The sequence below is a fragment of the Ornithorhynchus anatinus genome, chromosome 5, assembly GCF_004115215.2.
Source record: "Ornithorhynchus anatinus isolate Pmale09 chromosome 5, mOrnAna1.pri.v4, whole genome shotgun sequence".
NCBI lineage: Eukaryota > Metazoa > Chordata > Mammalia > Monotremata > Ornithorhynchidae > Ornithorhynchus > Ornithorhynchus anatinus.
This window is the reverse complement of record NC_041732.1, coordinates 95745234-95768355: the sequence shown is the minus strand read 5'-3', so window position 1 is coordinate 95768355 and position 23122 is coordinate 95745234. Positions and strand designations below refer to the sequence as shown.

The following is a 23122-nucleotide window of genomic DNA, read 5'->3' as shown; positions in this document are numbered from 1 at the left end:
CATGTGTATATGTATATATATATGTGTGTGTGTGGGTCACATTTCTTTAGACTTATAAATACAGGCTGCCATCTTAAAAGCTGCCTTTAAAAAGCCATCTTACTGTATATTAATCCATATTTATTACTTGCCATTTTAATGCCTAACACTCACATCAGCTTATGAACATCTCAAATAAAAAGAACTGGCCTTTGGATTGTACCTTACTTTCAGAGCTCTGATTATTAAATTTCTTTCTTTAATGGTATTTGCTAAGCTCTAAATTACGCGTCAAGAATTGCTGTAAGTGCTGGGCCAGATGTAAGTTTATCAGGTTGGACATAGTCCCTGTCCCATACGGGTCTCACAGTCTGATGTTTGGAAACCAAAACCTGTAAACCATATTTACAGGTGAAAAAATTTTTGGTTTTAGATTCACCAACAGTTTCTGTTCTTACTACTGAAGTGATAGGGAAACAGTGGATTCATTTGTTAACCTAAGCATTTCTGTGGGATGGTAGGTGCTGCGAAATGGGTAACTGGCAGTGTCACCTTCTTACCCATTAGAATAAGCTAGTTAGGACCTAAATCATGTGCCCAAAAAGAATTATAATGGTACTGGCTAGGCATTTACTACATGCCAAACACTGTACTGAGCGCTGGGGTAGATACAAGATCATCAGGTTGGACACGGTCCCTGTCCCATATGAAGCTCACAGTCTAAGTAAGCTTAATGCCACTGTTTCTAAGAAAGGCTTGTGGTCCGGGTCTCCCGAGAACAAATCCAGATATTTCCATACTCATTCATAGTGAGTCCAGAAGCCCCTTTTTTCCTTTCCCAGGGGAAACCAGTGAGATGAGGAGATTCGCTGTGATGTCACTTTACAGGCCACCCTGCTTAGTGTGTCGGGCCAGGCCTCTCCAGGAACGAGCACCTGCAGGACTGATTATGTCCTGGCTTATCAAATAACGTTCCTCACAAGCACTTACTGGGATAAGAAGGAAGCAGCTTGGGTTAGTTCATTCATTTATTCAATCATATTTATTGAGCACTTACTGTGTGCAGATCACTGTACTAAGCACTTGGAAGATACATTCAGCAACAAATATTCATTCAATAGTATTTATTGAGCGCTTAGTATGTGCAGAGCACTGTACTAAGTGCTTGGAATGTACAATTTGGCAACAGATAGAGACAATCCCTGCCCAATGACGGGCTCACAGTCTAAATGGGGGAGACAGACAGCAGAGCAAAACAGAACAAAACAAACAAGACAACATCATCAGATAAATAGAATCAAGGAGATATACATCTCATTAACAAAATAAATAGGGTAATAAATATATACAAATGAGCACAGTGCTGAGTGGAGGGGGAGGGGGAGAAGAGGCAAAGGAGGGTCTCAGTCTAGGAAAGCCTCCTGGAGGAGGTGAACTCTCAGTAGGGCTTTGAAGAGGGGAAGAGAGTTAGTTTGGTGGATGTGAGGAGGGAGGGCATTCCAGGTCAGAGGTAGGACGTGGGCCAGGGGCCGACAATGGGACAGGCAAGAATGAGGCACAGTGAAGAGGTTAGTGACAGAGGAGTGGAGTTTGTGGGGTGGGCTTTAGATGGAGAGAAGGGAGGTGTGGTAGGAGGGGTCAAGGTGATGGAGAGCTTTGAAGCCAAGAGTGAGGAGTTTTGTTTCGTGCAAAGGTTGATAGGCAACCACTGGAGGTTTTGAGGAGGGGAGTGACATGCCCAGAGCGTTTCTGTAGGAAGATGATCCGGGCAGCGGAATGAGGAATAGACTGGAGTGGCGAGAGACAGGAAGAAGGGAGATCCAAGAGGAGGCCGACACAATAATCCAGTCAGGATATTATGAGAGCTTGTACCAGCACGATAGCAGTTTGGATGGACAGGACAGGGTGGATCTTGGCAATACTGTGAAGGTGCCCTGCCCGCAACGGGCCCACAGTCTAGTAAGGGGGAGACAGACATCAAAACAAGTAAACAGGCATCAATGGCATCAAGCTTGTAGTCAGAAGGATGTGAGTTGTAATCCCAGACGCTGCCCCTTGTCTGCTGTGTGACCATGGGCAAATCACTTCACTTCTCTGTGTCTCATTTACCTCATCTGTAAAACAGGGATTAACAGTGTAAGCCCCATGTGGAGCAGGGACTGTGCCCAACCTGATTAGCTTGTCCAAACTGATTAGCTGGTATCTACCCCAGTGCTTAGTACAGTACCTGGCTTATAGGAAGAGTTAACAAATCTTGTCTTATGCTGTCGAGTCGGCTCCGACCCATAGCGACTCCATGGATTCATCTCTCCTAAATGCCCCACCTCCATCTGCAATCATTCTGGTAGCGTACCCATAGACCTCTCGGTAAAAATACGGAAGTGGTTTACCATTGCCTTCTTCCACGCAGGAAACCTGAGTCTCCACCCTCAACCATCTCCCATGCTGCTGCTGCCCAGCAGAGTGGAGTTTTGACTTGTAGCGGATCGCCTTCCACTAGCTAACTACTGTCCAAGCTAGGAATGGAATGGGTGTGCCTCTGCTTGACTCTACCTCCTGTATTTGAGACTGGTAGAATACTGGAAACTCTCCAGGCAAAATCCTAAGAAGGTGCTTAACAAATACCATAAAATAGATTTTTAAAAGTTTTGAAGCCAGGAACTGAGTCATTTCTGCTATCTCCAGCAGGTGAGTTCTTTGAACAGAGGGTTATAGTCCATTTACCAGGTGTGATAGCGGGGCATCATGCCTGAAAACGAACACACGATAGTCAGCCAAATTTGACGTTTTCCCCTGGAAAATTGTACCTGGCGTCCCTTACCCTCGTGGTGGTTTTGAGCATCACTTATTGTGGATGCTTTTAAATTTAGGTCTCTGTCTAATTTAGGGGGCAAAATGAATATAGTCTTCTACATGCAATCTTTTTTAGCGGCCAGAAGTGTGATAACACATCTGAATAAACAGCATGCTGTTTATTTTATGTGTGAACAAAGTGCGAAAATAAAATTAAAAGAGAAATACCATAAAGTTTGATGGTTTTACCCGATTCACATCTATGGGAGTGGAAGAACCCCTCAGATCTGGACTGTCACCTGGGTAGGTGAAGCTCCTAATTTGGGCTCGGTTAATGACTTAGCTTGCGGTGACTGGGATCAAATACAGACTGTGGCATGCTTTACGGCCTCATTTGGCTCCTTGTCCTGTCTTGGCTGTGATCTAATGACGTTAAATAAGGCAAATGAAGAGCTGCTTCCTGACCTGGAACTCGACGCCCTGGAGAAGTCACCCAAATCACCTTTTCCATAAAGTAGACTGAAGTCCTCTGAGTCTCTAAAATAAATGGCAAGACCCAACACACATGCTTTTTACATTTCTGTCTCCTGGGTTATGGGCCAAATTACTTATCTAGTGAAAGAGAAGTCATTACAGTCCTCTCTCCGGTACCAAGGGTCCGTCTTGGGACACTGTCATTTTTATCTGGCAATAAACTCCACTTGATATGTGGGCCTAATTGACTTTCCTAAAGTCACACAGGACAAATTAGATGAAAGGCAAGAACAGCTGGGGAGTCCCAGGCCCTGATGCCCTTGTTTGGATGCTGGGAGGAGGCCTGCTGTAGGAAAAATGAGAAGCAGCATGGCTTAGTGGAAAAAGCCCAGGCTTGGGAGTCAGAGGTCATGGGTTCTAATCTCCGCTCTGCCACTTGTCAGCTGTGTGACCTTGGGCAAGTTACTTAATTTCTCTGTGCCTCAGTGACCTCATCTGCCAGATAAGGATGAGGACTGTGAGCAGATCATTTTGACCTACATCCCAGCAATGGAAATGGCCGATGAAACTGAAGTTCTACTTTCCCAAGTGCTTAGTAAATTGCTCTGCACATAGTAAGCGCTCAATAAATAGCTTTGGTTACGATGAGAAAGCAAAGCTCCCGCTGACACTCCTGCTACCATGGCCAGTCCCACCACTGGGCACGATGTCCCTGGTGACTAGTTGGACAATTTCTTCATTCAATCGCATTTATTCATTCAATCTCTATTTATTGAGCGCTTACTGTGTGCAGAGCACTGTACCAAGCACTTGGGAAAGCACAATACAACAATAAACAGGGACATTCCCTGCCCATAAAGAGTTTACAGTCTGGAGGGTGCAGGTGAGACAGACATCCATATAAATAAGTGAAATTTCAGTAATTAAAAAATAGCTATTCTAACCTATCCCATCATGCAGGACAGATGGGATTGTGATTCAGCTTCATGGAGAAGACAACTGAGTGTCCCCCACAGTTAGCACACACGTGCACTGGGTCATTGCCCTTCTCTCCCTGTCTGGTAGCACATATGTGAGTCATCTGTAAATGCCTTATGACTTGGATTCATTGTCCCTAAGCAACCGGAGAACTTTCTTTTCCTTCAACCAATCAATAGTATTTCCTGAATGCCTCCTGCGTACAGGGCTCTATACTAGAGAAGCAGGATAGCATAGTGAATAGAGCAAGGGCCTGGGAGTCAGAAGGTCCTGGGTTCTAATCCCACATTAGAATGGGGATTGAGACTGTGAGCCCTAGTTGGACAGGGACTGTGTCCAATCCAGTTTGCTTGTGTCCAGTGCCTGTCTCATAGTAAGTGCTTAACAAATATAATAATTGTTATTATTACTAAATTTTTAAGAAAATAGAGTTAGAAGACTCAATTCACACTCACAAGGAGTTTACAGTCTAGCTGGGGAGACAGGCACAAAAAAATTACACATCAGAGAATGAAGAGAATGGAAAGAAGGATGGAAAGGGGAGGTGAAGGGGGGCAAAAAGGAGACAGCCGGGGAGCGGGGGAATAAGGGAGGATGAGAGAGGGAGAGGGCACACTGGTTTGACTATTGGAGTTTTGATTTTTTAAAATATTTATAATAAAAAGATACCCAGGTTCTTTAGCTCTTTCCATTCAGGTTCCATTGGATGGAGATTTCATGCTTAAAATGGGGCCAGCCCTGGGCAAAGTGCCATCCTAAATTAAAATGAAAATGTGACAGTCTTGTGCATGCAAAAATGCCTCATCCCCTGGAGTCATCTCAAGGCTAGATTAATTATGCTAATCAGTAACCAGTGGCTGCAAGGTTGTTGGTTTAGCTCTGCATGAAATCAATTGTGATTTTCAAAATTATTACTATTATTTGAATCCTCAAACCTGCTTTGGCAACCCTTAAGCCCCGACACGCAATGTATTAGGAAGCATGGGCTTCAGAAGTGAAAAAAGAAACCACAAAGTCCAGCGTTGCTGCGTATTAAGAGATTCACTGGCTTTCCCGAATCTTGGCTTCTAAGCGTTCAGTGATACCTTCAAAGGGATTTCAACAACTGCTAAGACCAACTCTTTTTGATGTGATCCTAAAATTTACAATGTCAATTCACAGGTCTTAAATCATGCCTAATATCTTGGAAGCCATACCTGAAAGTGATGGGAAATATTCATTCTTTCATTTAATAAAGCATTTATTAAGTGCTTTCTGTGAGCAGACCACTGTAATAAACACCTGGGAGAGTACAATATAACAATAAACAGACACATTCCCTGCCCACAACAAGCTTACAGTCTAGAGAGGGAGGCAGTCATTAATATAAATAAATTACAAATATGTACATATATGCTGTGGGGTTGGGAGGGGGGATGAATAAAGGGAGCAGGTCAGGGTGATGCAAAAGGGAGTGGGAGAAGAGGAATGGAGGGCTTAGTCAGGGAAGACCTCTTGGAGGAGATATGCCTTCAATAAGGATTTGAAGGAGGGGAGAGTAATTGTTGAATTTGAGGGGGGAGAGAGTTCCAAGTCAGAGGCGGGATGTGGGTGAGGGATCGGTGGCGAGATAGATGAGATCAAGGTACAGTGAGAAGGTTAGCATCAGAAGAGCAGAGTTTGCAGGCTGGGCTGTAATAGGAAAGTAGCAAGGTGAGGTAGGAAGGGGGAAGGTGACTGAGTGTCTTAAAGCCAATGATGAGTTTTTCTTTGATATGGAGGTAGATGGGCAACCACTGAAGTTTCTTGAGGAGTGAAAAACATGTCCTGAAGGTTTTTATAGAAAACATATCCAGGAAGCAGAGTGAAGCATGGACTGGAGTGGGGAGAGACAGGAGGTTGGGAGGTAACCAAGGTGGGGTAGGAGAAGTGATTGGATTCATATTTTATGGTCTCCTCCAGTTCACCCCATTTCCCTCGCCCCAAGCTCTTAGCTCTTTCTTAGTAGAAAGGGGGATAGGTTATCTAGCTAAGGTGGCTTTGCTCCTGGTTTCTCTGCCTTGTCCCATTTTAGGGGAAATATCTGCCAGAGGGGGATGTGGGCTGTGCCAGACCTGTGAACCAAGCAGGACTAGAGGGCAGGGAAAATCAGGCTACTGCCAAGGTTCCAAATTCTCCAAACCGAAAAGTGAGTGAATTTTTGTATAGTATTCATTGAGCATTTACTATGTGTCAAGCACTGAACTAAGCACTGGAGTAGACTCAAGATAATCAGGTAGGACACAGTCCCCATCCCACAGTGGGCTAATAGTTTAAGTAGGAGGAAGTAAGATTTAATCCCCAATTTACAAATGAAGTAACTTGGGCACAGGGAAGTGAAGTGACTTGCCCAAGGTCACCTAGCAGACAAGTGTTGGAGCTGGCATTAGAACCCAAGTCCTCTGACTCTTAGGCCCAAGCTCTTTCCACTAGGCCTTGCTGCTTCTTGGATCACATAAATAATAATAATAATAATAACGGTGGCATTTGTTAAGTGCTTACTATGTTCCAAGCACTGGGGTAGATATGAGGTTATCAGATTGTCCCACGTGGGGCTCACAGTCTAAAAACGCATTTTACGGATGAGGTAACTGAGGCACAGAGAAGGTAAGTGACTTGCCCAAAGTCACACAGCAGACGAGTGGCGGAGCTGGGATTAGAACCCATGACCTCTGAGTCTAAAGCCCATGCTCTTTCCACTAAGCCACGGTGCTTCAGGAGAGCAATATGCCGCTCCAGCCCTTCCAACGGGCCCATCTCCCACCCCCCTCAGGTTTTACTTTCTACTTCCTACTTCTGTGCCACTAAGACCCCAATTCAGCACCCTACTGTCCCCAGAATTACAGGGACATCAGGAGGAAGTCCTGGGTAGGCCTTAAAGCTTCTGCCACTTGTCTGCTGTGTGACTTGGGGCAAGTCACTTGACTTCTCTGTGCCTCAGTTACCTCATCTGTAAAGTAGGGATTAAAAGTGTGAGCCCTATGTGGAACAACCTGATGACCCTGTATCTACCCCAGCGCTTAGAACAGTGCTTTGCACATAGTATGTGCTTAAATACCGTTATTATTATTATTAAAGGGACTTACACATCAGCTCTGTGGCTCTTCTACACCAGAGGAAGTGGTGATGGCCTCTTTCAGGGTGTATCCCCTTCCACCCACCACAACCCCCACCTCTACCTCAAGGGTCATTCCTCTACCTTTAACCTGCTCCTCAGGTTGGAAGAGTCATTGCCCTATTAGGGAAGGACTGATAATGTGTTCTTTTAAATCTCCTACAAGAGTCACATAACAACAGGGCTCCACTTTCTGTACTAGGGTCTATTCAAAGTCGAGAAGTCTAGCATCTAGTTCCCTCTAGACCGTAAGCTCTTTGTGGGGAGGGAACATGTCTACCAACTCTGTTGGATTGTACTCTCCCAATAAATACAGCTCGTTGATTCAGAGAAGATACACCACTAATGTTATTACTAATAACAGAACAAGTCTTCAGGTGAGAGCACATTCATAGCATTATGTCATTGTACGGGTAGTAGGGCTAAAGTGACTTAGGGATTGAATTCCAAGGCAGGGAAAGAGAATGGATGTTGGCCTAGTGGATAGACCATGAGCCTGGAAGTCAGAAGGACCCGCGTTCTAATCCCTGCTCTGCCACTTGTCTGCTGTGTGACCTTGGGCAAGTCACTTTACTTCTCTGGGCTTCAATTCTCTCATCTGTAAAATGGAGATTAAGACTGTGAGCCCCTATGGATTATGGAGTGTGACTAGCCTGATTAGCTTGTATCTACCCCAGCTCTTAGAACAGTGCTTGACACATAGAAAGCATTTAACAAATACCATCATGTTACTGATATATCCACATTATAGAGAGAGAGAGAGACAGACAGGGAGTGTATATATATCTATATAATACACATTTTGTTTAGGATAACACTGTTGAGAGCCGATAATAGCTGAAAAAACTGGAACAACCCAGTAGCCAAAGTGGCCAATGGAAAAGCTGACTTTACAAACTTAAGAGGCCCATTGAGACTCTTACTGAAAAAGGAGAACACTAAAATACTCTAAATCAAATGAAGACTGTTTGCAGGGATACCCTCTCCTGGCTTCGCTGCCTCAGGAACATTTCATTGCGGAGACACTTTAAAGATTTTATATTACTGACTCAGTTTCCATTTTTCATCATTGTCCTTTGAAGAACTGTGCCCTTCTGAGGCTAAAGGGATTAAAATGTGATTTTTAAAAATGGATGAGGTAGGAGGTTTGAGGCTTGTAATCCTGGCTCATAATATCGCAATTATTTTTAAACTTATATAGCCTCTTTCATAGAGGGATCTGGCTCTTTAGACACATAACTTAATTCTTTCAAGGTCTCTAATGCAGGTATTGTCGCCACTTCTTTATAAATGAGGAAACTGAGATGTAAAGTGGATATGCAGCCCTAGAACTGAGGTGGATAAATTAAGACTTAAGCTTCTCTCTCACCAGATGGTCCCCATCAAGGCAGGCAAGTAGTTTCTAATTTTTTTTCATTCTGTGGCCTCACCCTATCAGCCATAGGGTCTCCTTTGACCTATCTAGGCCCACCATACTCTCTTCCTCAGAGAAGCATCATGGTCTGGGAGAAAGAACATAGTGTGGGAGTAAGAGGACCTGTGTTCTAATCTTGGCTCTGCCACTCACCTGCTGTGTGACCTTGGGCAAGTCACTTAACTTCTCTGTGCCTCAGTTACCTCATCTGTAAAATATGGATCAAGACTTTGAGCCCTCTGTGGGACATGGACTGTGTCCAAACCGATTAGCTTGTATCTATCTACCACAGCACTTAGTACAGTGCCTAGCACAGAGTAAGCACTTAATAAATACAATTTAAAAAGCCCAAAAAATGAATCCCTTAATATCACTGCAGATAGGAGACTACAATATAAAAGATAAAAAAGGAAAAGTGAAAATGTTTTCTCTCTTCATTGGTTCTTACTGACCGTATGTCGCTCTTTGATTTTGGTTTATTAATCCTACAAATTCTTGTCTTCGAGAATAAATTCAGGTGAGAAAATGCAAATCCCCAAAACATCAAAGGTAAATGTATCTTTTCAAAGATGTCTTCATAGTTTTTCACTTTCCCACCCGTTCACATATCAATATCACTTTAGTGGTAAAGAAAACAAGAATTTGGCCAACTCTTCAAGAATCTCTGAAAAGAATCCAGTTATCAGTTCCAACAGCTCCACGTTCAGGCTTGGGTATAAATCTCATTTCAGCTGTTTCTTAAAAAGTAAATTTCCTGTGGATAAAGCTCCATTCTCTGTAGTTATAGAGCCATCCTGTGGCCCAATGTAGTATTTGTAACCTGTCCATAGAATGCAATACTTCCAGTGCTTATTGCCCACAGTACAGCAAGAGCACTGAGGAAGCTTTCTGTTGAGAAAGTTTCCTCCAGAGCGTGTTTTGAACTGAAAATGAACAGTTGGACCCCCCAACGGATTGAAAGCATAGAAATTACCCTGAAAAGAACTGGGAGCCGGGAGAACAGTGCCAGGAACTGAAAGGATTCGAGTTCTGAGGAAAATCTGAAGCTCCAGAGAAACAGGGTCATCTCTCCGTCGCCCTAAAGGAATCATTCTTCTGCCGAGACAGGAGGAAAGCTATCTGGCCTTTTCTGGGTGACAGGAAGATTTTGACAACGGAATTCAGAATGTCCAACTATTTTCCCAGATCTGAAGACTACCTGCCTTGCAGAGAAAATATATTTCAATAAATCTGACCTTATTTCTTCCTGTTGTAATGTTTCTGTCAAATGCTGCACGTTAATGTCAGGGTTCCCAGATGTAATATTTTTAAGTCTTTTTTCTGCTTGAAATCACTCTTTATTTCAAGGAAAAAAAGCTCAGTGCTTCCTGCAAATGTACTGTGTGGCCTTTTAATTGGATGTGCTTTGTTTTGAACAACAGCTGGGTGGTTAATTATGAATGTGCTATAGTCTGGAAAAAAAGACTAATAAAAACTTCCACAGATCCTTTAAATGGACCCTTCCTTGAAGAACACAAGAGCACAGCCTGAAAGTGATAAGAACCTGAAGCTTCAGAAGAATTCTGGAGATAGATTTTAAGCTCCTCAGTAGACTGTAAACTCCTTGAAGGCAGGAATCATGGCTACTAACTCTTTTGAACTCTCCCAAGCTCTTATTTCAGAGTAAGTGCTCAATAAATATCATTAAATGGAAATGGCCTCATCTAATCAAAACTAGTAAAGATAGCATTTTTTCCCTATAAAGCATTCAAGGGGTAGCAAAATTCCAACTCTGTTATATTGTCCAACTCTGTTACATTGTACTCTCTCAAGTACTTAAAGCAGTGCTCTGCATGCAGTAAGCATTCAATAAATACAACTGATTGATTGATTGACTATTTTTAAAGTTTTTATGCAGATACAAGTTCAACACAAAGCACAGCAACCCTATAGGTTTTTAGAACATTTAGAACCAGCCCCTTACCAAATTATTAGGACACCCCTCTACTTACCTATTCTGCTCACTCGCTGGGATCCCCTGGAAACTGTACAGTCAAGGGAAGACATAATAAAGAGTTTAAGTGTTTACTATGTGCAAAGCACTGTACTAAACACTGAGGTAGATACAAGATGCCAATCCCTTTCCCATATAGGTCTCATAGTCTAAATAAGAGGGAGTGCAGGTATAGAGTACCCATTTACACATGAGGAAACCAAAACACAGAGGAGTTCAGTGGCTCATCCAAGGTCACACAGGAGATAAGAGTCGTAGCTGGGATTAGAACCCAGGTCCTCTGATTCCCAGGCCCAAGCTCTTTTGACTGGACAACACTACTCTTCTGGCATGAGAGCCAGATTTTTGGAAGGCTCAGAATATTTTCTTCCAAGTGCCCAGGATCTACCAGCCCATGACATGATGGGGAACTACAGATACTCAGGATGCCATCTTGGAATTCCCTCTACCACCATATGCTCTAACTCACCCAACCCTTTCTCTAATAGGTGGGATAGTATTTAAATCGAGCAATGGCATGGCTATAAGACTACAGGAAATATCCAAGTACATGGCAAAATGCCAGCATCTTGGCAGGCCCTGGCTACCCACTGGTGTCCAGTAGGTAAGATGGTACCCATTGGTGTCCAGTAAGTAAGGTCCATTTAAATGGATCCAATTCCTCATTATGCACTTTGTAAATTATCCAGGGCTTGACTTTCCCCTTCACCCCATCTTGACTTTCTGGTCCCCATCTGTTTCCATTTCTCTTTTCGTGAAGAACTCCAGATGATGCACGTTAGCAGCTGGGGTGGAAGGTTTGGTGAATGAGTTCAAAACTGGTAGCTAAAATGAGATTTTTGGATTATCTGTAGCTTTCAGTTATCTACGCAATCTCTGACCCATCCCCTTCCCTCTTTAAACTACTTATGTGGAGTTGATAGAAAATAATTACCATATAGGGAACAAAATTTTCTTTGTGCTACAAGAATTTAGAGATCATAGTTTCAAACCCAACATTTTATCCCAGAGTAAAATCTGGAACCCTGGCAGGAGAGCTTGGATAATAATCTTTTCTGCAAGATAGAAATCATGAAGGTTTAGTTTTGCTTCATTGGCCCTATTAAAGGAACCAATCATAAGCTAATGGCCTGTCTGACCATAATTCAGTGGAAAACTGAAAGCATGAAAAAAAGAGTAAACCCAATCAACAGTTCTTGAGATGCAAATTAAGTCATTCATGGCAAACAGTTAATTCAGATTCACTGTCATTTTGCATGTGAAATGGGCCAGCAATCTCCCTTAGTCTTATCAAGATAAGATAATAACATTACTAGTTATTGGCCCAATTTCTAGCCTCTTGGTTTATCAGAAATTAATTTGGAAATCACGACAGGGTTAAAAGGTCAAGGTACTTATACACTTTTATTTTAAACCGCTGTCTCCTCTACAAAACTAAAATGGATAAGAATCATTTTATTTTTAAAATTACACACATTAGAGAAAAATCCAAAAAACTACACATTGGCTGGGTGAGCATCTTTCCCAGAATGATCTTGACCTTAGATGGGGAGAGCAGCAGTTTGCTGGATGTTAAGGGAGAGTGAGTTCCAGACAGGAGGGAGGCTGTTAGCAAGGGGTTGACAGCAAGAGAGATGAGACGAGAGTGAGGTACAGTGAGGAGGTTGGCTTGAAAGAGAGTAATTTTTATGGTACTCTTTAAGCCCTGATGACGTGCCAGGCACTGTACAAAGCCGTGGAGTAGATACAAGCTAATCAGGTTGGGCATAGTCCATGTCCTTCATGGGATTCACAGTGTTAATCTCCATTTTACAGATGAGGAAACTGAGGCACAGAGAAGTTAAGTGACTTGCCCAAGGTCACACAGAAGACAAGTGGCAGAGGAGGAATTAGAACCCAGGTCCTCCTGACTCCCAAACCCAAGCTCTATCCACTTGCCAAGAAATCTCTGACGACCGGGAGGGACCATGAAAGAAGGGCACAAGATGGATGGGGGAGACCTACTGGCTTCTTGACTGTCTTTAACATGACCCCTGCTTTATGAAGGAGAGTCCTGAGGTGAATTAGGAGGTGGGGGACCATTAGGTTCTACTTTTCCCTGGCAGGAAGGAGGAAACCCAGATTCTGGGGTAGCCACCTCCTAAAAGTAGCAGTCAGGAGGCGAAGGCCTTACCTCCACTCCTCGTCTTCCTCATTGGCAGCGGCCAACTGCACTACTCATTCATTCATTCATATTTATTGAGTGCTTACTGGGTGCAAAGCATGTACTAAGCACTTGGGAGAGTACAATATAACAATGAACACACACATTCCCTGCCCATAGTGAGCTTACAGTCTAGAGGGGGAGATAGACATTAATATAAATAAATTACAGATAGGGACGTAAGTGTTGTGCAGCTGCGGCCGGGGGCGGGGGGGAGGCGATGAATAGAGGGAGCAAGTCAGGGTGGTGCAGAAGAGGAAAAGAGAGCTTAGTCAGGGAAGGACAGACACCCCCACACACCTGGAATCACCACAGTTACTCCTCTGTAAAATGGGGATTAAGACTGTGAGCCTCACGAGGGACAACTGATTACCCTGCATTCATTCATTCATTCAATAGTATTTATTGAGCGCTTACTATGTGCAGAGCACTGTACTAAGCGCTTGGGATGAACAAGTCGGCAACAGATAGAGACAGTCCCTGCCGATTGACGGGCTTACAGTCTAATCGGGGGAGACGGACAGACAAGAACAATGGCACTAAACAGCGTCAAGGGGAAGAACATCTCGTAACGACAATGGCAAATAAATAGAATCAAGGCGATGTACAATTCATTAACAAAATAAATAGGGTAACGAAAATCAGTGCTCTGCACGTAGTAAGCGCTTAACAAATACCAACCACTGCTATAAAGGCTGCTTCCTGGAATTTCCTGAAGGATTCTGGGACTGATACTGTGACACAGCAGTAACGGGACAGAGGCCCACAGCTAAAGTCTAGGAGTCCCACTGCCCAGGGTCTGGGCTGCTGCCTATTGCCAAGAAGCCAGATACCCACCCAGGTAATAACAATACTCAAAATAATAATTATCTTATTTGCTAAGCATTTATTGTGGCAGCACTGTCCTAAGATAAGCAGGTCAGACACTGTCCCTGTTTCACAGGAGGCTCAGAGTCTAAGTAGCAGGGAGAACAGGGAGTGGATCTTGGGCAAGTCCCCCTGCTACCCAAACTGGGCTAATAGAGGTCTTATTGCCATGGTCCAGCTAATGAAGTGCCCATCAGTGTGAAGCAGTGTGGTCTAGTGGAAAGAGCATGGGCCTCAGAGTCAGACAATCTGAGTTCTAATACTGGATCCATCACTTTTCTTTAGGGGATTTGTTAAGTGCTTACTATATGTCAGGCGCTCGCTGTACTAAGCACTGGGGTAGATACCAGCTAATCAGGTTGGAATAGTCCATGCCCTATGGACTCACTCTTAATCCCCATCTTCCATATGAGGTAACTGAGGCACAGAAAAGTTAAGTGACTTGCCCAAAATTACATAGCAGACAAGTGGCAGAGGTGGGATTAGAAGTCAGGTCCTTCCGACTCCCAGATCCGTGCTCTACCCATTAAGCAACACTGCTTCTCACAGCTGCTTCTTGTAGTCAGAAGCCCAAGCCTGTGAGCCCCAGAGGATCTAGTCGAAGAGCAAAAGGAGTTTTAATCTTATGTTGCCCCTCGAATCATTGGCTGGAGAATTGGGTTAGTGTAAACACTCTGAGGATGAAACTTGGATGTTCCAAATTAGACATGCATAACTCAGTAGTATTCTACTACAATCAATCAATGGTATTTACTTAGCACTTGTGTGCAGAGCAGAGTAGTAAATGCTTGGAAGAGTATTGCAAGCATGAAGATATCAACAATTGACTTGACTGTGGTATGAGGTTAATATCCTAATGAAAATGATAGTCTTCAGTGGAGGGCAACAGATAAGCTGTGTTCTTGACAGAACCAAGTAGCTGTGGGTTGAAATTGATTTAGAATGATTCTGGATTGTTCAGTGCCATCTGCCCCCTTTCTTCCCTCTCTGTGGTGATGTGATAGAAATATATTTCCACAGGGCAGAGGGGGCAACAAGAAAAGTTGTAAGATTCCTGAGGACTGAGCTCACGTCTACCTACTCCATTGTCCCCACCCAGGCGCTTAGTATGGTGCTCCATACACACAGTAAGTGCTCAGTAAATAATAACAATAATTGTGAAATCTGTTAGCGCTTACTGTGTACCAAGCACTGTACTGAGCACTAGGGTGAATACAAGCAAATTAGGGTGGACACAGTCCCTATCCCATATGGGGCTCACAACCCTCATTTGAAAACTGAGGCCCAGAGAAGTCAAGTGACTTGCCTAAAGTCACAGAGCAGCCATGTGGTGGAGCCAGAATTAGAACCCATGACCTTCTGACTCCCAGGCCCGTGTTCTATCCACTATGCCATGCTGCTTATCAAATAAACCATTGTTTGATTGACTGATAGGTGAACAGGGATGCAATACATTGCATAGGCCTGTCGTGTTTAATAAAATGCCCTGATATACTGGCATAAGAAGGGTGGCATATAATCTAAAAAGCCCCAAGGCCAATCATTTTGGCAGAGGTACTCTTTAAGACTGTACCACACTAAAGCAATAGAGAAAGAAGGAGAGATTGAGTTAATTAATAAAAATCCCCATAGCAAATTAGTTTATTTAAAAACTAGAGAGGAAGGAGTTTTGTTTATTTTTGGTTTAGCTACCCATCCCAGGGATATTGCAATTAAGAGGGAAGAAGGGGCAAAGGAGAAGTCATTTTGCTAAAAGCCTCTCAAATCTCTTTAGGTAAATTAGCGGGGTGGGCTATTCTGAGTCTGCTGAATCCATATGGAGGTGTAGGAAGAACCAATCACCTGAGGACTGGGGAAAAGGGGATCTAGGTTGTGAAAAGGAAGTATAAAGGGAAAGAGAGAAAAATGAGTGTAGGGAAGTGGGGAGAGAGTTGATTAATGAAGCCCTCCCTGACTAAGCCCTCATTGCCCAGATGCGCTGTCATCTTTGCATCGACAATATAAGAAGAAGCATAGTCTAGTGGCAAGAGCATGGGCTTGGGAGTCAGAGGTCGTGGGTTCTAATCCTACTCCGCCACTTGTCTGCTGTGTGATCTTGGGCAAGCCACTTAACTTCTCTGTGCCTCAGTTACCTCATCTGTAAAAATGGGAATTAAGACCGTGAGCCCCATGTGGGACAACCTAATTACCTTGTATCTACCCTGGTGCTTAATATAGTGCTTGGCACATAGTAAGCACCTTACAAATACCATTATTATTATTATTAGCATCCCTTCGATAGTCACACCAACCCCACAACACTTATGTACTTATACTCTACAATTTATCCTATCTGTAATTTATTTATTTTAATGTCTATCTCTCTCACAGACTATAGGCTCCTTACTATTTTTATTATGGTATTTGTTAAGCACTTATTTTGTGTCAAGCACTGTTCTAAGTGCTGGGGTAGGTGCAAGTTAATCAGGGTTAATCACTGTTTCTATCCCACATGGGGCTCACTGTCTAATTAGGAGGAGGAACAGAATCCAAGGGAGAACTTGAGATGCAGGAGGAATATCTGCCAACTATGCTGTACTGTATTTTCCCAGGCACTTAGTGCAGTGCTCTGCAGACAATAATTCCCTCAAAACGTTACTGGCTGATTGATCTATTGATTGACTGAAGTGACATTTTCCCACCCTGAAAGGAGCTTGCACTTTAATGGGAGGCAATCATGAAAGACATTTACAACTATGGGGTCAAATTAACTCAATAGAGCAGTCCTACTTAAATGACTGTGAGCCTGTTGTTAGGTAGGGATTGTCTCTATCTGTTGCCGAATTGTAATTTCCTAAGCACTTAGAACAGTGCTCTGCACACAGTAAGCACTCAATAAATATTATTAACTGAATGCCAAGGAGGCTGTAAATAAGTTCATAAGTGCTAGAGATGGCTGAAGAGATGATAAGGCTCAAGGTGCTGGGAAGTTGATTTAGGAAAGCTTGTTGGAGGAGGTAAGATTTTAGGAGGGATTTGTATGATAAGCCAACAACAAGCAGCCTCATTAGTGACTATTTGTAATCCTCTGAACAGAAACAAGGAAGAGACTTGCTCGGGCAATGATGGGCTCTACCTGAGACAGGTGACTGCTGGCCTGTGTTGGAGCATGGAGGAAGCCGTGGCTTTCTCTCCCTTTTCTATGAGGTAATGGCCCTGGATTAATCAATGAATGCCATAGCTGCAACGCTTAAGGCAGATAAAAGGCGCTCCTTTTGAATCACTGAGGTATGCAAAAGGTCCGCAGAACCCCAGGCATGCAGAAGCAAACACAGAAGAAGAGCAGCACAGGAGGCATGCTGAAGAAGCAGAGGGAAACACCTGGAGCAGAGAGCAGCAGAAAGAAGAAATATTGGTAGAACAGGCTCCCTTAACCAGCAGACTGGTATTGGACCCTTGGTGGAGTGGAGTGAGTGAATTTGTGTATGTCACTCCCTTGCATGTTGGTAAAACTAAGTAAAAAACTTTCCACGGTAATCTACGTGATCAGAGGTGTGCTTTGACTTCTACTGTGTGTCACCAAGTCTCCCCCAGTTCAGGAAGGTCCTAGTTGGCATGAACTGGGTGTTCAGGACAATTTGAAATTTGAATGTGAGGAATGCCATGGTTTGACTTACATGGGAGGGAGGGAGTTCTAAGGGAGGGCAAAAGCATGAGCAAGAGGAGGAGACAGGACATTTATATGAATGCCTGAGTCCCCCTCTAGACTGAAAGCTCATTGTGGGCAGGGAATGTGACTGTTGTACTCTCCCAAGCACTTAGTACAGTGCTCTCCACACAGTAAGCACTCAATAAATACAATTGAATGAATAAATGAATGAATGTTGTGAAAGACATAGGGAGTTAGTAGAGGGTTTTAAGGAGGAGAGAAGCAGCATAGCCCAGTGGAAAGAGCATGGACCTGGGAGTCAGAGGATCTGGGATTCATTCATTCAGTTGTATTTATTGAGCACTTACGGGATACAGAGCACTGCACTAAGTGCTTGGGAGAGTACAAAACAGACACATTCCCTCCCCCCTGGGAGGGGAGGCAGACATTAATTTAAATAACTTACAGTTATAAACAAAAGTGTTGTGGGGTTGGGAGGGGGGATGAACAAAGTGTGCAAGTTGGGGATGCAGAAGGGAGTGGGACAAGAGGAAACAGGGACTTGGTCAGGGAAGGCCTCTTGGATGAGATGTGCCTTCAATAATAATAAAAATTATGGTATTTGTTAAGCACTTACTATTTGCCAGGTACTGTTCTAAGTGCTGGGGTAGATACAAGGTATTCAGGTTGTCCTATGTGGGGCTCACAGTCTCAATCCCCATTTTACAGATGAAGGAACTGAGGCACAGAGAAGTGAAGTGACTTGTCCAAGGTCACAAAGCAGGCAAGTGGCAGAGCTAGAATTAGAACTCATGGCCTCTTACTCCCCAGTTTGTGCTCTTGCCACTAGGTCATGGCTTTGTAGCAGGGGAGAGTAATTGTCTATATGGCAGATTAGAGGAGGAAGGGTGTTCGAGGCCAGAGGCAGGATGTGGGCAAGGGCTCGGCGGTGAGATAGATGAGATCAAGGTATGCTAAGAAGGTTAGCAGTAAAGGAGTGAAGTGTGTGGGCTGGGTTGTAGTAGGAGAGTGAGGTGAGGTAGGAGGGGGCAAGGTGATAGAGTGCTTTAAATCTAATGGTGAGGAGTTTTTGTTTGATGCTGAAGCAGATGGGCAACCACTGGAGGTTTTTTGGTGAGTGGGGTGATGTGTCCTGAACGTGTCCTGTAGAAAAATGATCTGGGCAGATGAGTGAAGTATGGACTGGAGGGGGAAAGCTAGGAGGCTGGGAGGGCAACAAGGAGGCTGATGCAGTAATCCAGACAGGTTAGGATGAGTGACTGTATTCGTGTGATAGCAGTTTGGATGGAGAGGAAAGGGCAGCTTTTAGTGATGTTGTGAAGGTGGGGCCCACAGGATTTGGTGACAGACTGAATATGTTGGTTGAATGAGAGAGAGAAGTCAAGGATAAGGCTAAAGTTACAGGCTTGTGAGACGGGCAGGGTGGTGGTGCCACCTACAGTGATGGGGAAAGTCAGGTGGAGGACAGGGTTTGAGTGGAAAGGTAAGGAGCTCTGTTTTGGACATGTTAGGCTTGAGATGACAGGAGGACATCCAAGTAGAGATGTTCTGAAGACAGGAGATGTGAGGCTGGAAAGAGTGAGAGAGATCAGGGCTGAAGATGTAGATTTGGGTATCATCTGCATAGAACTAGTAGTTAAAGCCATGGGAACGAATGAGCTGTCCAAGGGAATGAGTATAGATGGAGAATAGGAGACCCAGAACTGAACCTTGAGGGAACCCCACAGGGGGTGGGAGGAGGAGCCCACGGTGGAGACCAGAGTTAATAGAACCAGAGAGGACCAGGTGAAGCCAAGGTTGGGTAACATTTCCAGGAGAAGACGGTGGCCCACAATGTTGAAGGAAGCTGAGAGATCGAGGAAGATTAGTATGGTAGAGGCCACTGGATGTGGCGAGAAGGAGATCATAGTGACCTTTTGAGAGAGTGGTTTCTGATGGGAATAGAAGCCAGATTGGAAAGGATCAAGGAGAGAACTGGAAGAGAGGAATTTTAGACAGCTTGGGTAGTCAACTTGCTCAAGGAGTTTGGAGAAAAATGGTAGATGGAACGATTAACTGGAGGGAGCCCTGGGGTCAAGGGAAGGGTATTTTTTTTAGGATAGAGGAGATATGGGCATATTTGAAAGCAGTGGGGAAGAAGCCATTGGAGATCTAACAGTTTAAGATGGCTTTTAGGGAGGGGAGAGAGTTTTGATTACAGTGTGAAGGAATGGGGTTGGATGCGCAGGTGGAGGGGGTAGATTTTTTGAGGAGGCAGAGGAGTCCTTTAGAGATATTGCTGGGAAGGATGGGAGAGTTGAAGGGGGAGGGACTTAGGAGGGGCAGGGGTGATTTTAGGGAGCTCACACCAGATAGTGTCAATTTTCTTAAAGTAGGTGGCCAGGTCACCAGCAGTTTAGTAAGGAGTAATTGGCTGATTTTATTTATTTTTCCTTCTTATGAACTTCCTGGGGAGGAATATGAAAAATGTTCAGTACTTGTCTTGTCTTATGCTGTTGAGTCATCTTTGATCCATAGCAATGCCATGGACATATTTCTCCCAGAACGCCTCACCTCCATCTACCGTTGTTTTGGTAGTGTATCCATAGAGTTTCCTTGTAAAAATGTGGAGGTGGTTTAACATTACCTCCTTCCGCGCAATAAACTTGAGTCTCTGCTCTTGGCTCTCTCCCGTGCTGCTGCTGCTGCTGCTGCTGCTGCTGCTGCTGCTGCTGCTGCTGCTGCTGCTGCTGCTGCCCAGAACAAGTGAGTTTTGACTTGTAGCAGATTGTCTTCCACTTGCTAGCCCCTGCCCAGCTAGGAATGAAATGGATATGCTTCTGCTTGGCTCTCCCTCCTATAGTGAAGACTGGTAGAGTCCTGGAAACTCTTCAGGTGCGACCCTGAGAGGAGGTTCTGTACTTACTTGCAAAAAATTACTTCCATGGTTTTCCTGGTTAAAATGAAGGCTGACATAAAAAAAATCTAAAATAGTTGCTACAGGGTTCTCCACCACCTCTCTCATCACTCTTCTCCCACTGTTTCAGCAAACACTATACTCTTCTGGAACTAACCTTCTAACTGTCCCTCTCTTGTGAAAATCCAATCTCCCATCTCTCACCCATTGTTTACCCTTTCCCCTGAATAGAACTCCCTCCCCTTCAAATCTACCAAACCCCAATCCCTTGTCATCTTCAAAGCTCTGCTTAAAAAATCATCTCCTCCAAGATACAGTCCTCATTTAATCCCTCCTTTCTGGTCATGTCATCCCATCACTTTTGTAATTAGCTCTTATAGATCTAATTATCTGTTGGATGAATCACACTCAAGGTATGTATTAAGCATTTCACAAAGTACACTGAACTAAACACTTGGGAGAATGCAATACAATAGAGTTAGGTGACGCAGTTCCTACACAGAAGTAGTTTACAGTCTAGGGGCACATACTTTTGGTTTTACCGTTTGGATCTCTTTTATAATGATGATAATGGTATTTGTTAAGTACTTACTATGTGTCAGGCACTGGCGTGGATACAAGCAAATAGGGTTGGACAGAGTCCCTGTCTCTCGTGGGGTTCCCAGTCTCAATCCCCATTTTACAGATGAAGTAACTGAGGTACAGAGAAGTGAAGTGACTTGCCCAAGATCACATAGCAGATGAGTGGCAGAGCCGGACTAGAACCCATGACCTTCTGACTCCCAGGCCCGGGGTCTATCCACTATGCCATGTTATTATTACTATTATTTTATCTATTGCAATCTCCTCCGGAGTAGGGACTGCATCTTTTATTTCTATTTGAACATATACACCTAGTACAGAGACTCACATTCAATAGGTGTTCAATAGATGCCACTAATAAGCACTTAATAAAGTGCCCTGCACACAGTAAGCACTAAATAAATACTATTGATTGATAATTTAAAATGGCGATTTGTTCTGTAATCGGGAATTTTGTTAACTATTTAGAAAAAAGTTTGGTAAATTATTGAAATCAAGATAGACATCATTATTTTAATGGAATGTAATCAAAAAGATGTTGATAGCAAACAATTAGATTTATTGAGCATTTACAGGGCACTGTACTAAGTGCTTGACATCCTTTAAGTGGAGATTAAGAACACAGTCACATAGATATTTAGCTATATAGTAATAATAATTCATTCAATCATTCATTCATTCAGTAGTATTTATTGAGCGCTTACTATGTGCAGAACACTGTTCTCAGCTCTTGGAATGTACAATTCGGCCACAGATAGAGACAATCCCTGCCCAATGATGGGCTTACAGTCTAGTCGCAGGAGACAGACGGACAAAACAAGACAATTTAATAGAAATAAATAGTCAAGGGGATGTACACCTCATTAACAAAATAAATAGGGTAATAAAAATCATATTTATTGAGCACTTAATGTGTGCAGAGCACTGTACTAAGCACTTGGAAAGTACAATTCGTCAACAGATAAAGACAATCCCTACTCTAGTAATGATAATTATAGTATTTATTAAGCACTGTATTTAGCGCTGGAGTAGATCAAAAATAATCTGATCAGATGCAGTCCTTGATCACTCTGGCTTCAGTCAGTAATAATAATTGTGGTATGGGTTCATGACATACTATGTGCTAAGCACTGTACGAAACTCTGGGGTAGATACAAAATAATCAGGTGGGACATCCTAAGTGAAACAGCAGTTGAATGGGAAACAGTGTGGTCTAGTGGATAAACCATGGGCCTGGGAGCCAGAGGATTTGAGTTTTAATCCTGGCTCTGTCACTTGCCTTCCATATTACCTGGGTAAATCACTTCACTTCTCTGTCTCAGTTTCCTCAACTGCAAAACACCTGTTCTCTCTCCCACTTACACTGTGTACCCCGTTTAGGACAGGGACTGTATGCAGCCTAATTAACTTGAATCCTGATTAACTACCCCAGCACTTAGAAAAGTGCCTGATGCATGGTAAGTGCTCAACAAATACTGTAAAAAAAAAGTTTCCAATTCATCTGCTGCAATTAGGACATATCTCCAAGTACTACCTGATTCCATGGTAGTAATTTGCACTCTGAAATAATTCTGCCGCATGAACTGCAGTTCAAGTGTTTGCATGAAAATTAGCTTGTTTTCCTTTTACTGGTTGGAATTTTCAGCTGAGTATTACACAGGTAAGAATTTCATTTTTAGTTTTTACTTAGCTCTGGATTAATTTCTCTAGCTTTGAAATAATCACCTTTCATGCATCTTATTCATTTGGCATTTCAAGAATTCCTTCTACCTTTTTGGGTTCTTTGCCTTCATTATGCTGTCAGCAGTTTTTTTTGCTGACCTGCTGTTGAGTTTTGATAAGGCATAAATTGTCCTCCTCAAATAGGAAGACCTTCACACTAAGTGATTTCACTGAACCAAAAAGCATTCCCTTATAGCTGGTGATGCAAAACGAGAACACTGAGAGCTCATGCCTACTAAAACATACTTATCTATCACTATAAACATTTTGCTAGGAAAAGAAGCATAATTTCAATTATTTTTACATCAATTTAAAAGGCTCTCTTTTAAAGGATTATTCAGATAGTCTTGCTCTTTCATCTTGGTGTAAACTTCTTTATCCCTGAAGATGAACTTCAAAGGTAATTGTTATGTGATCTTTCCTTTCTATAACACTTGAT

General features: G+C 43.3%; 1 non-coding gene across 1 annotated transcript; it reads right to left on the bottom strand.

The window, feature by feature from the left end:
- Nucleotides 1-2453: 2453 nt before the first annotated feature.
- LOC114812551 lies at nt 2454-2591 on the bottom strand. Its single transcript, XR_003760202.1, has one exon. It is a non-coding gene; the product is annotated as a small nucleolar RNA SNORA7 (small nucleolar RNA).
- Nucleotides 2592-23122: the final 20531 nt, after the last annotated feature.